Here is an 11116-nt window from a genome sequence, read left to right on the forward strand (position 1 = left end):
CCAGGAGGACTTGGAGACACTTGGCAGCAGAGGCCTAGGTAGACATAATACATATATATATGTATATATATAAAACCCTTTATTGAATACCATGCATATATATGTATATATGTATATGTATGTATGTATATGTGTACATATGTGTATTTATGTCTACATGTGTATATATGTATGTGAATATGAGTATATATGTGTATATGACTATATGTATGTGTGTGTATATATGTATATGTGTGCAAAATTGTACATGCATGTATGTGTGTGTGTATATGTATAGTATGTATATATGTTTATAGGTCTATGTATATATATGTGTGTGTGTTTGTGTATGTGTATATATTTACATTTATGTGTATATATATATGCATATATATTTATATATGTGTACTTATGTATCTGTGCATATGTATTTACATCTATGTGTGTATCTGTGTATATATGTGTATGTATGTGTACATGTATATATGTATATGCGTATATATGTACATATATATGTATATGTGTGTAAATATGTATATGTGTATCTATGGATTATGCATATGTATATGTGTATATGTAGATATGTATATAGGTGTGTATATATATGTCTATCTGTATACGTGTATATGTTTATATTTATGTATATATATGTACATATGTGTACGTATGTATAGATGTATATTTATGTATATTTATGTCTGTGTGTTTATCTGTATATGTGTATATGTGTATATATGTATATGTGTATCTACGTATATGTATTTACACCTATGGGTATGACTATATGTATGTATACCATGTATATATGTACATGTATGTGAATTTATATGGTGAAGTATGTGTATATATGTATAAGTATGTATACATGTGTATGTGACTATATGTATATGTATGTACATTTCTGTATATGTATACATGTATGCGTATCTATGTAGGGGTATTTATGTGTGTATGCATATGTGTATATGCATAGATATGTGTATAGGTGAATGTACACGTGTATTTGTATATGTGTATATGTTTTTATTTATATGTATAGGTATATATCTGTATATGTATGTATATTTATGTCTGTGTATATATGTACATGTATGTACGTTTGTGTATGTGTAAGTAGTGTATTTATGTATATAAATGTCTGTGTGTATATGCATATGTATATGTGTACATATGTATACATTCTAGACATACATACATGCGACTGTATGTATACATATGTGTGTACATATGAATGTATATGTATGTATATTTATGTCTATGTGTGTATATATGTATCGATAGGTATATATGTGTATGCATATGTGTATACGTATAGGTATGTATATAGGTCTATGTATATATGTGTGTATTTTTAAATGTGCATATATGTATATATGTATGCACATATGTATATGTGTGTATATATATGTCTATGTGTGTATATATGTATGTACATGTATATATGTGTGTGTATATATGTATGATATGTATATATGTGTGTGTATATGTGTATATGTATAGATACATATATAGGAGAATGCCTATGTGTCTATTTCTATATGTTTAGATTTATGTATACAGACATGCATATATAAGTATATATGTATGTCTATTTATGCCTAAGTATGTGTATATATGTATAATATGTATACATATGTATTTATGTTTATACATATAGATGTCTGTGTCTATATGTCTATGTATATCTACATGTATTTGTATACATCTGTATACATGTATATAGGTGTATGTGTATATGTCTGTGTATAGAGATGTATGTATATATGTATATGTACATTATATATGCCTTTTCATTAACTTCTGGGAAACTTTCAAGCTTCTTCTGGCATTCCTGAAAATATATAAAATATAACATAAAACTATGAATAAAATAATAATGATTAATACAAGTTTCTAAATTCACCTGTATCTTTACATACACTTAAGTAACTGGTCCTGTACATTACAGAGATTCACTAATTTACCTGACGGGACATCATAACATGATGTTATGCACACTTGTATACTACAGAAGTTTAGTTCCTCAGCAATTACAAAATTGCCAGCCTTTCTAGAGGTCCTGAACTAATTCTTCATGCAAATAAGCAGCCGTGTTCCCTCCTCATGCCCACAGTTACCAAAGAAGAGATGTTAAATACTCACCTCAATCAATAATCTTCGTCTATCTTCCCAACCATCTTGTTCTTCACTGAGATCCACTGATCTACAAAATAACTTTGGGCCCTCTGCCCAAAAAAGAACAAATTGATTTCCTTAAACACTTCTGAAAATGCTGCTGTTTGTAAAACTCATGAGCAAGACAGCAATCAAGTCAGAAGGTCTATTCTTCATATTCTTCCTATCATTCATAATCTCTTATCCCCCACAACATGATTGGCTCCAACAGAAATGCTCTGAATTACTGCCCTGTGTACTAAGAAAAACAAAAGGCAGCAGCAGTTAATATGCCAAGATAGAAATTGCAGTGAAATTGCACCTGTTTCATTAAGAGCACAGCACCATTACCCCACATCTCCCAAGAAAATTCATGCCTGCTGAGGACTGAGGTCTCACTTTCAACAGGGCCTGTAAATCAGACAGGCTGGAAGATTTCAGTGCACTAATTGTATGAACACAGCAAGACAGTTCATGACCGTTACCTCATATGTCTCAAGAAAAAAACATTATTTAAGACTGTCTTGATAAGTTACTGCATAAGATACCACAAGCAATTCTTGTTGTGGTCTGTGGAACCGTTCGAGGCTGTGAATGTTTGCTCCTGTTTTGTTTGTTTTTAAATACAAAATTCACTATATTCAGAAGAAAAAAAATCCACATTAATTAGAATCAAGAACGATGTGGACATAAGTGGCTAATAAGAATATTCAACACTATGAATAGTAACACCAGAAGGAGAGGAAAAAATTAATGATGATATATATGCCTGAAAGGCATTTGTGATTTTTTTTTGGTAAGCTCTAAAAGGCCAGGTACATATTAGGCAATTCTCTGAAAAAAAATGGAAGCAAGACAGATGGTCAGCGTTTTTGTTACCAGCAGTTTGTCATGGGATTCTACCTCAATTTAGACCACAAATACGAATGAAAACTTGCAATTTATTTTTTTCCTTAAACCTCTCACCTGTGTTACAGAACAAATAACTAGACAGGACTTCTTCCCTGACTTTCAGTAAGACTTTTGAAAGAAACCAAAAAAGGAGTGACAGTGAGTAAGTTCTGTTGTACCTCTCAGTCGTTCATCGTCTTTGGAGAAGAAGAAAAATCTTGTACTTTCTCTTTGTGGCAAGCAAAGAAACCTGGACAAACACAAGGAAACTTTAACATCAAGAAAGTTACTGTCAAATTCCATTAATGCAAGTTAAAGCTGTAGTGCTTCAGAGAAACAGAATGCATGGAAGAACATTCCTTCACAGTAACCAAATATGGTCTCCTATAAAAAAGACCCTTTTATAAAAGAAAATTTACTATGTCTCTGACTTTTGGCCAAACCAAACCTGGTTTGGGTTGAACCAAAATTACCCACTTAATTTCTCCAGTGTTCAACCACAAACTCAGCTTTCATATTTTTTTACTCAATGTCAAAGCAAATGGGCTGTTGGGATGTTTCACTGTTACACTCTGTGCAGCAAGGAATGGTTTTCCAGGATAACTTCCATTGCTCAGAGATGTGGAATGAAGACAGCAGTTTCCCAGGACCTGAGTGCTGCTATTAATATTCTCACAGCAGCAAATTACTACAACCAAATAGAAAACAAATACAACTTGCATTTCTTGATCCTTTTCAATTTCTGATGCCTCTGGTTCATCACCATCCTCAGAACTGCTGTCCTGGAAACGTGGATCTTCTTGCCATGTGACTTTTCCAGGTTTTATTGTTTCAAGGATGTAGGGCTCTGCAAGATTATCACAATTGAAATAAAAAATCAGATTATTCCTCTACTTGCCAGCAAAAAACCCTACTTCCCAGTGAAGAACTTACATTGGAAAAGCAGATTTAAGAAGGATGGAAACCTCCCCTCTTGGGCTTTCTGAACTACATCTTGGCTCAGGTATTTTTCACTTTGTTCTGGGGGTCTCTTTCATATCCTGAAACCTTTATTTACTGCATTCAGAACAGTGAATCCTTTCTGAAGTCAGTAAAAATGTGGGGGGCTTGTTTTTTTCTGGTTTCTTTTGTTTGTTTTAAATCTTTCATTTAACTTCACATGGTTGGTTTTGTTTCCTACCTTACTGACTGACTTAATTCAGTATGTTTTAATCTTGAGTGTGTAACACTTATATCCCCTATAGTCATGGGTCATTCAGTTTCAATTTTCTAAAGGTACAATAAGAAAATTAAGTAAATGATAAAGCAATCTTGAATGTTCTTGGTGTCAACTCCGGATTTGCTTTTGCTCATAATACTCCCATTATCACTCCTTTGATTTCAAATCTTATTGGGTTGTGTGAAACTTTGACTTGGCATATCACCTTTTTCCCTGTCTGAGAAATGTAGGGGATGACAACAACGTCCATCACTGTTTAAAAAAAACAAATAAATAATCGTTCTTTCTCAAAACATCCCTTTCAAGATTCCTGGGGCGCAAGCTGAGCTACCACAATCCTGGCAAGTGTAACTGAAGATCATAATGATTCTGCCTCATTACTCACTTTTGCCTCTGAAAATGCCCTGGATTCTGAATTCCTAGGCACTGTATTCCTGCACAGTGCCTGACATGAGCCATTCACTAGAAATTGCACTGTCCTGCTCTTACCTTCTTTTACACCTGACTTCTCTGTGTCTCCAAAGAAGGAAAACTTGAAACCACTCGGCTCCTGAGCTGTGTTACTCCCAGAGACAGGTTCCAAATGGTCAGGTGGGGCAGAGTCCTCTGCATCATCTTTGTCCCAGGGTATTTCCTCACGTTTCTCTGATTGGCTCTTTGAAGATCCAAATAAGTCTTTTAAATCAGCAGCAATATCATAATAGACTTCTTCAGACACTTGAGGCAGTTTCTCACTCTCTTCTTTCTTCTTCTTCTTCCTTTTAACTTTACTGAAATGGGATAGTTGGAAGACAGTAACACAACACAGCTGTTTTTAAAAGAAAGAGCCACTTTGCTCTTGATGTTTTCCTAAACTCAGCCATGCCCATTGATGAGGAGTTCACTTTTAAGGGAGAGAGCAGTGCAGGGGAAACATCTGAGCTTTGATTCTAAAGGTAGGAACAAGCCTCCTTTTTATTACCCACATCATTAAGGGACTTTTCACTTAACATGTGGTAGTTCATAAATGAAGATACTTAGGACAGATTTCTCTTCTGGCAAAAGAAATGTTAAGAGCTAATATGCTTTTTCACAGGATAAGAGCTAATACACATGTCTCTTGAAAACTTCTCAAATCTTCAAGTCCATGACTTGACCTTTCTCACCTTCAGTGAGGACAGAAAATGGCATGCAGAGAGTAGATGGACTACAAAGAAAAGATGACACTGCATGCTGGTTTTAGTGCTCACAATTCCTATTGTATATTGATTTCTGCAATCACAGGGAGGACTAAAGAGAAAATAGTAGTCTGCGTAGTTTCAAACTCAGTCTGCTGCCATAGGCTTCTCTCTAAGGGGAGAAACATCACAACTATAGTTACCAAGCTGTAATATTACCTCTCCTTTTCTGTAGTACTTGGTTTCCTTTCAAAAACTGTGTGGTCCTGTCTGGTGGGATCGTAACGGAGGACATTAATGTCTCTAAGAAAACAGAAAGGCAAAGAGAAACCATGAGACACTCTAAAGGCTCAAATGAAAGCTACCCCAAACCTTTACAGTAGGATACAAATTCAAATTGGCTTCTTCACCAAAATCACTCCAAAATGTAATTGACATTTAGAAAGTCCCTGCTAGTCAGTGCCTGGGAATTCCATTAAATACTGACTTCAAATACACACAAGAAAGGAAGTACTTTCCTCAGCCGTCTAGGCAGAAATTTTGGTTAGGAAACACCGGCAAAACTTAAGCCTCCCTAAAACTCCTTCACTGATGGCAGATGATTCATACTTGAATTTCTTGGCACTTGTTGCTGTTTTACTTGGCTTAGGCTGTTCCAGCTTGATGTTCAAGAGGCTTCCCAGTATCTGCAGAGCTTTCTTTTTCTCTGCAGCAAGTTCGCCTTCCTCATCTGCCTTCAAGCTCTTTGTCTCTGCTAAGATAACAAGAAATACATTATATTTTCCCTGCTGAGCCTGTGATATTTGATGCATAGTATCACTACAGTACTAGCAGAGCTCACGTCTATCAACACATCACTTCCTTTATCTAAAAGCTACTCAGAGACTTTGTCCCTTGCACTGTAGAAAATCTTGGGTTAGAACAATTCTGGGCATCTATTTCATGTGAAGGCCAGATCAGGTATTTAACATGTTTCCTGCTGCTGTCATGTAACTGCAACCCCTCTGCCACTGCTGATGCTCTACAGAAGATCACATGAAAGCAATGAAGGGAATAGCAGAGAGAGGCAAAAATTTAAGTTTCAGAAAGAAATTGAATCCTGAAAACTGGGTTAATTTCTTTTTCTTGGGGGTGGATATTCAAACTTTTTCTATTTTCAGCTTTTCTGCCTTCTGCTGCTAAAGAAAAAAAATGACCCTACTTAAGACTGCCAAATCAGCCACAGGCTGCAGGATGGCTACAAAACAAACAGTTTAAATGAATATAATGATCCAAAAGGGGGTTTTTCTAAGTCACCGCTTACCCAGTTTTTCAATGTGGATAAACACATTCTGATATCATGCTGTATTAAAAATAGTCTCAAATGTTGTTTTATTAGGCACATGTGCCTCACTCAGCTGTTCCAAATACTTTTGCAGCATACACCTTTAAGAAAGCACAGCCACCCCTGGTGTTTCCCATGCAGAGCCACAGCAGAGGTGGGTGGTTTTCTTTTAAGGGATCACCAAAGAAGGCAAAGGAGGCCATAAGGTGCTTCAAAAGCTGAAGCTCCATGATATGGCTCCATTACTACCAGTAACCAGGAAGTATGGGCAGCTTTACCTTCCTCCTCACTGTCACTCTCCAGGAATCGGGCGTCCATGCGGAATCTTTCATCGGTGCCAAATCGGGACTGCAGCCTCAGGAGCTAAACAAATGAAACAAGTGCTCTTAAGCACTGGAGGAGGAAATCAGCAACGTTCAATCCCTTTTTTTCAGACTTAATGAGAACATACCAATAATTTTTAGCTCCTGGGGCCTTTTCCAGGAATTTCTTTGGATACAAAGATAACACCACACATTATTTCCTCCATGGCCACTCTTTCCTCTGTTGAAGGGAATTCTATTGTAAATTGATAAAAACCATACTCAGCAATAATACAAGCCTACCAGTTCTGTTCCTCTGAAGTGGCCCTATAGACTCTCAGAGGAAAACTAAATTCCAGTGATGGGTTCACTCACTTCTTCCCCAGCTTAGCCTTCAAACTGTGGTTAAATTATGAATCGTTCATCGTCCGTGCTGTCTTGCTCGTTCTCGCTGCTCTCAAACAGTTTGCCTGAAGGCTTGGGAGCAGATTTATCCTTTGTTAAACAAAAAGGAAAAACAAAAGGAGGAGGTTATTAACATCTGACAATATAAATCAGTACCAATTTTGTGCGTGTACTTTCCAGTTTACCTTAAAAAGTGGATTTCCTGCACAACCCTGTGCATTTCCAGCACTGATCAATCTACTGCCAATCTTACCTTGTATACACACCTTGTGCAATTCTGGTTTATAATTATAAAATTAAAATTATGATTGTTCAATTTGACCACAGGAAAAATATCCACATAAAAGGTAGGAAGATCGTCTTAAAAATATCAATGGCTAAATAACGATAATGGTCCTAATCTCACTACAATTACAAGGAAAAATCCCAACAAAAGCAAACCCAATGCTTTAAAGTTTTAGCAGAGATGCGATTAAAAAATGTCATAGGTAAGAAGTTCTATTTGAGAAAAAAAAAGTATTAAATTGTACTAAACCATGGCAGTAAAATCATGAGGAGTCTGCTAATGATAGTAAAGACGAAGCCTTACACAGTTCTTTGGAGCTCAACAAAAACAAGATACTGCCTTAGCACTTCATCCAGTCTCAGAAAGAGCAGAATACTTCTGTACTGCTCAAGCCCAATCTCCTCCCCAGCCTTTGCCTAAAAGCAGAGGAATTTCAACACTAATTATACAGAAGTTCTTTCTCTTCTAAGTTAGAATACCTTCTATACCAATCTCAAACTCCTTCCAAATTCTCCAAGCTCTCAAGCTTTCTCAGATGAATGGTTAAGTTCTTTCAAACCTGTCTGATGTTAATTCAAAACTTACCTACATTTCTCTGGCACTTCACTAGGAAATCTAATCTTCAGAACAAAAGGCATGGTCACACAGGGCTTTTGCCTAATAACACTTACTTCTCCAGGCATATTTCCCAAACTTGCGTCTTTTTTCAACGTCTCATTTTCCGTGTCTGAATCGAATAGGATGTGTTTGTGCTTCCCTGCTGGCTGGCTGTCCTAGGAAAGGGGGAAATGTCAGGTCAAACACAGCAAGTACTTGCTGCAGTCATACAGAAGTATCTAAAAGGTGTTTCCATGACCTCTGCTATTCCTCCTGCAACTCCAGAGGCATTCCAGGGACGAGGTATGCAGGATTTTATATATACTCAAAACTGGCAATGTATCAGAAAATCCAGACTATGATTTTTAGGAATCTTAATTCACATACATTAATTACCCTTTTCCTTGTACTCTGGACTATTCAGATAAAAGTTGTGAGTGTAATTACCAGATTCGAAAGTGCTCCTTGAATGAGTTTCTTCTGGAGTTCTCTCTCCCTGTGTCTCTCCTCCAGAGCCGCCAGCCTCCTCTGGTCTGGTTGTCCTGTTCCTGTTTGTCTCTTGTAGGTTCCTTTGAAGCAGCAGCATGAAGACAAAGCTCCTTATCTTCCAGAAGGCCTGTCTTCCTGTTCTCACATGTATTAGCTTCACATTCTGCCTTTATTGCTTACATTCATCTTCATCTTTTAGGAAAGCAGTTTTGGGGTCTTCAGTTTTGGGCCACCCAGTTGAGAACAAGTAGGGTATTGCTTGGGGGGAGAAAGGCCAGGAGTCCTGTCCAATCGTTCTCTTGCTGATAAAGGAGATTGGCCAAAGACAATGTGCTCGTAAAGACAGTGAGGCAGGGACTGTGTGTTGGAAAGCTGGAGGGAGCCCACGGAGCAATTCAGCATGAAGAACATGTGGCCACAGTGCCCATCTCAAGTTTTTTCCTGCAGATATCTGGGTAAGCATCTGATCGTTTACACAGCAGGCATGCTGGAAGGGCGAGAGTCAATGGCACCAGGAATGGCACCTCTGCGGGGCTGTGGGATTGACCCCAAGGGCTGCTCTGTGACTGCCTGGATGAAGGACAGGGCTGGAGGCCTTGGAGAGGATGGGCCATTGTGGGCACAGGTGTCCCAGCAGGTGCCTCCTGCCCCAGCTGGGCCCGGCTTGCTGAGCAAAGGAGGGCCCCAGCCCCGGGATGGCTGGATGGCTCCTGCCTCCCCTGCCACCACTTCCAGCCCTGCACTGGCCATCCTGACAGCCCCTCTGCCCGGCTGTGGGAGGGGCACTTTGGTCTCATCTGGGTCACTCACTCCGGGGGCTTCCTCCTTGCCCTCTAACATGGTGCCTGCCAGTGGTGAGTCCCTGTCTCACCGTCCCACTGGTGAGCACAACTCCTGTCACTTTGTGTTCTCACGTCTTCTGTCAGGGCAACGTCTTGACTGGCTGCGTGGATTTCGGGAACCAGGGCAACGTCTTGACTGGCTGCGTGGATTTCGGGAACGACCCTGCTGGCGGGAGTGGTTTCGCCTGCGGGATGTTCCCAACGTGTTCTCCCTTCGGTTTCGCCTCCCAGCACTCGGTGCAGGTGGGCAGCTTCTGGTGTGGGGCCTTCTGGATAGGCTGGATGAATCTGAGTTTTGACGTTGGAGGGAGCGGTTTTGCCTGCGGGATCCCCCTGACGATTCCTGGCGGGACCTGCAGCTCCGAGTACTTGGTCGTCTTACACAGCTTCTGTCATGACGACTTCTTGACCGGCTGGATGGATCCGCGGTCTGATGTCGCAGGCGGGGACGTTTTCCCCTGCGGGATGTCTCTGTCACTTCCTCACTGGAGCCGCGACTCCCAGCACTTGGTGATCTCGCACGCTTTCTGTCACGTCGACTTCTGGACCTGCGAGATCGATCTGGGGTCTGCCGTTGCTGGCGGGGACGTTTTCCCCTGCGGGATGTCTCTGTCACTTCCTCACTGGAGCCGCGACTCCCAGCACTTGGTGATCTCGCACGCCTTCTGTCACGTCGACTTCTGGACCTGCGAGATCGATCTGGGGTCTGCCGTTGCTGGCGGGGACGTTTTCCCCTGCGGGATGTCTCTGTCACTTCCTCACTGGAGCCGCGACTCCCAGCACTTGGTGATCTCGCACGCTTTCTGTCACGTCGACTTCTGGACCTGCGAGATCGATCTGGGGTCTGCCGTTGCTGGCGGGGACGTTTTCCCCTGCGGGATGTCTCTGTCACTTCCTCACTGGAGCCGCGACTCCCAGCACTTGGTGATCTCGCACGCTTTCTGTCACGTCGACTTCTGGACCTGCGAGATCGATCTGGGGTCTGCCGTTGCTGGCGGGGACGTTTTCCCCTGCGGGATGTCTCTGTCACTTCCTCACTGGAGCCGCGACTCCCAGCACTTGGTGATCTCGCACGCCTTCTGTCACGTCGACTTCTGGACCTGCGAGATCGATCTGGGGTCTGCCGTTGCTGGCGGGGACGTTTTCCCCTGCGGGATGTCTCTGTCACTTCCTCACTGGAGCCGCGACTCCCAGCACTTGGTGATCTCGCACGCCTTCTGTCACGTCGACTTCTGGACCTGCGAGATCGATCTGGGGTCTGCCGTTGCTGGCGGGGACGTTTTCCCCTGCGGGATGTCTCTGTCACTTCCTCACTGGAGCCGCGACTCCCAGCACTTGGTGATCTCGCACGCCTTCTTTCACGTCGACTTCTGGACCTGCGAGATCGATCTGGGGTCTGCCGTTGCTGGCCGGGACGTTTTCCCCTGCGGGATGTCTCTGTCACTTCCTCACTGGAGCCGCGACTCCCAGC

At 40.9% G+C, this 11116-nt stretch overlaps 1 long non-coding RNA gene across 1 annotated transcript; it reads right to left on the reverse strand.

The window, feature by feature from the left end:
• Positions 1–58: 58 nt before the first annotated feature.
• LOC139669921 (uncharacterized) lies at positions 59–2382 on the reverse strand. The gene is made up of 2 exons (XR_011697339.1): positions 2122–2382; positions 59–1810 (listed from the first exon to the last, which is right to left on the reverse strand). It is a non-coding gene; the product is annotated as an uncharacterized lncRNA (long non-coding RNA).
• Positions 2383–11116: the final 8734 nt, after the last annotated feature.

The sequence above is a fragment of the Pithys albifrons genome, chromosome 3 (assembly GCF_047495875.1).
Source record: "Pithys albifrons albifrons isolate INPA30051 chromosome 3, PitAlb_v1, whole genome shotgun sequence".
Taxonomy (NCBI): Eukaryota; Metazoa; Chordata; class Aves; order Passeriformes; family Thamnophilidae; genus Pithys; species Pithys albifrons.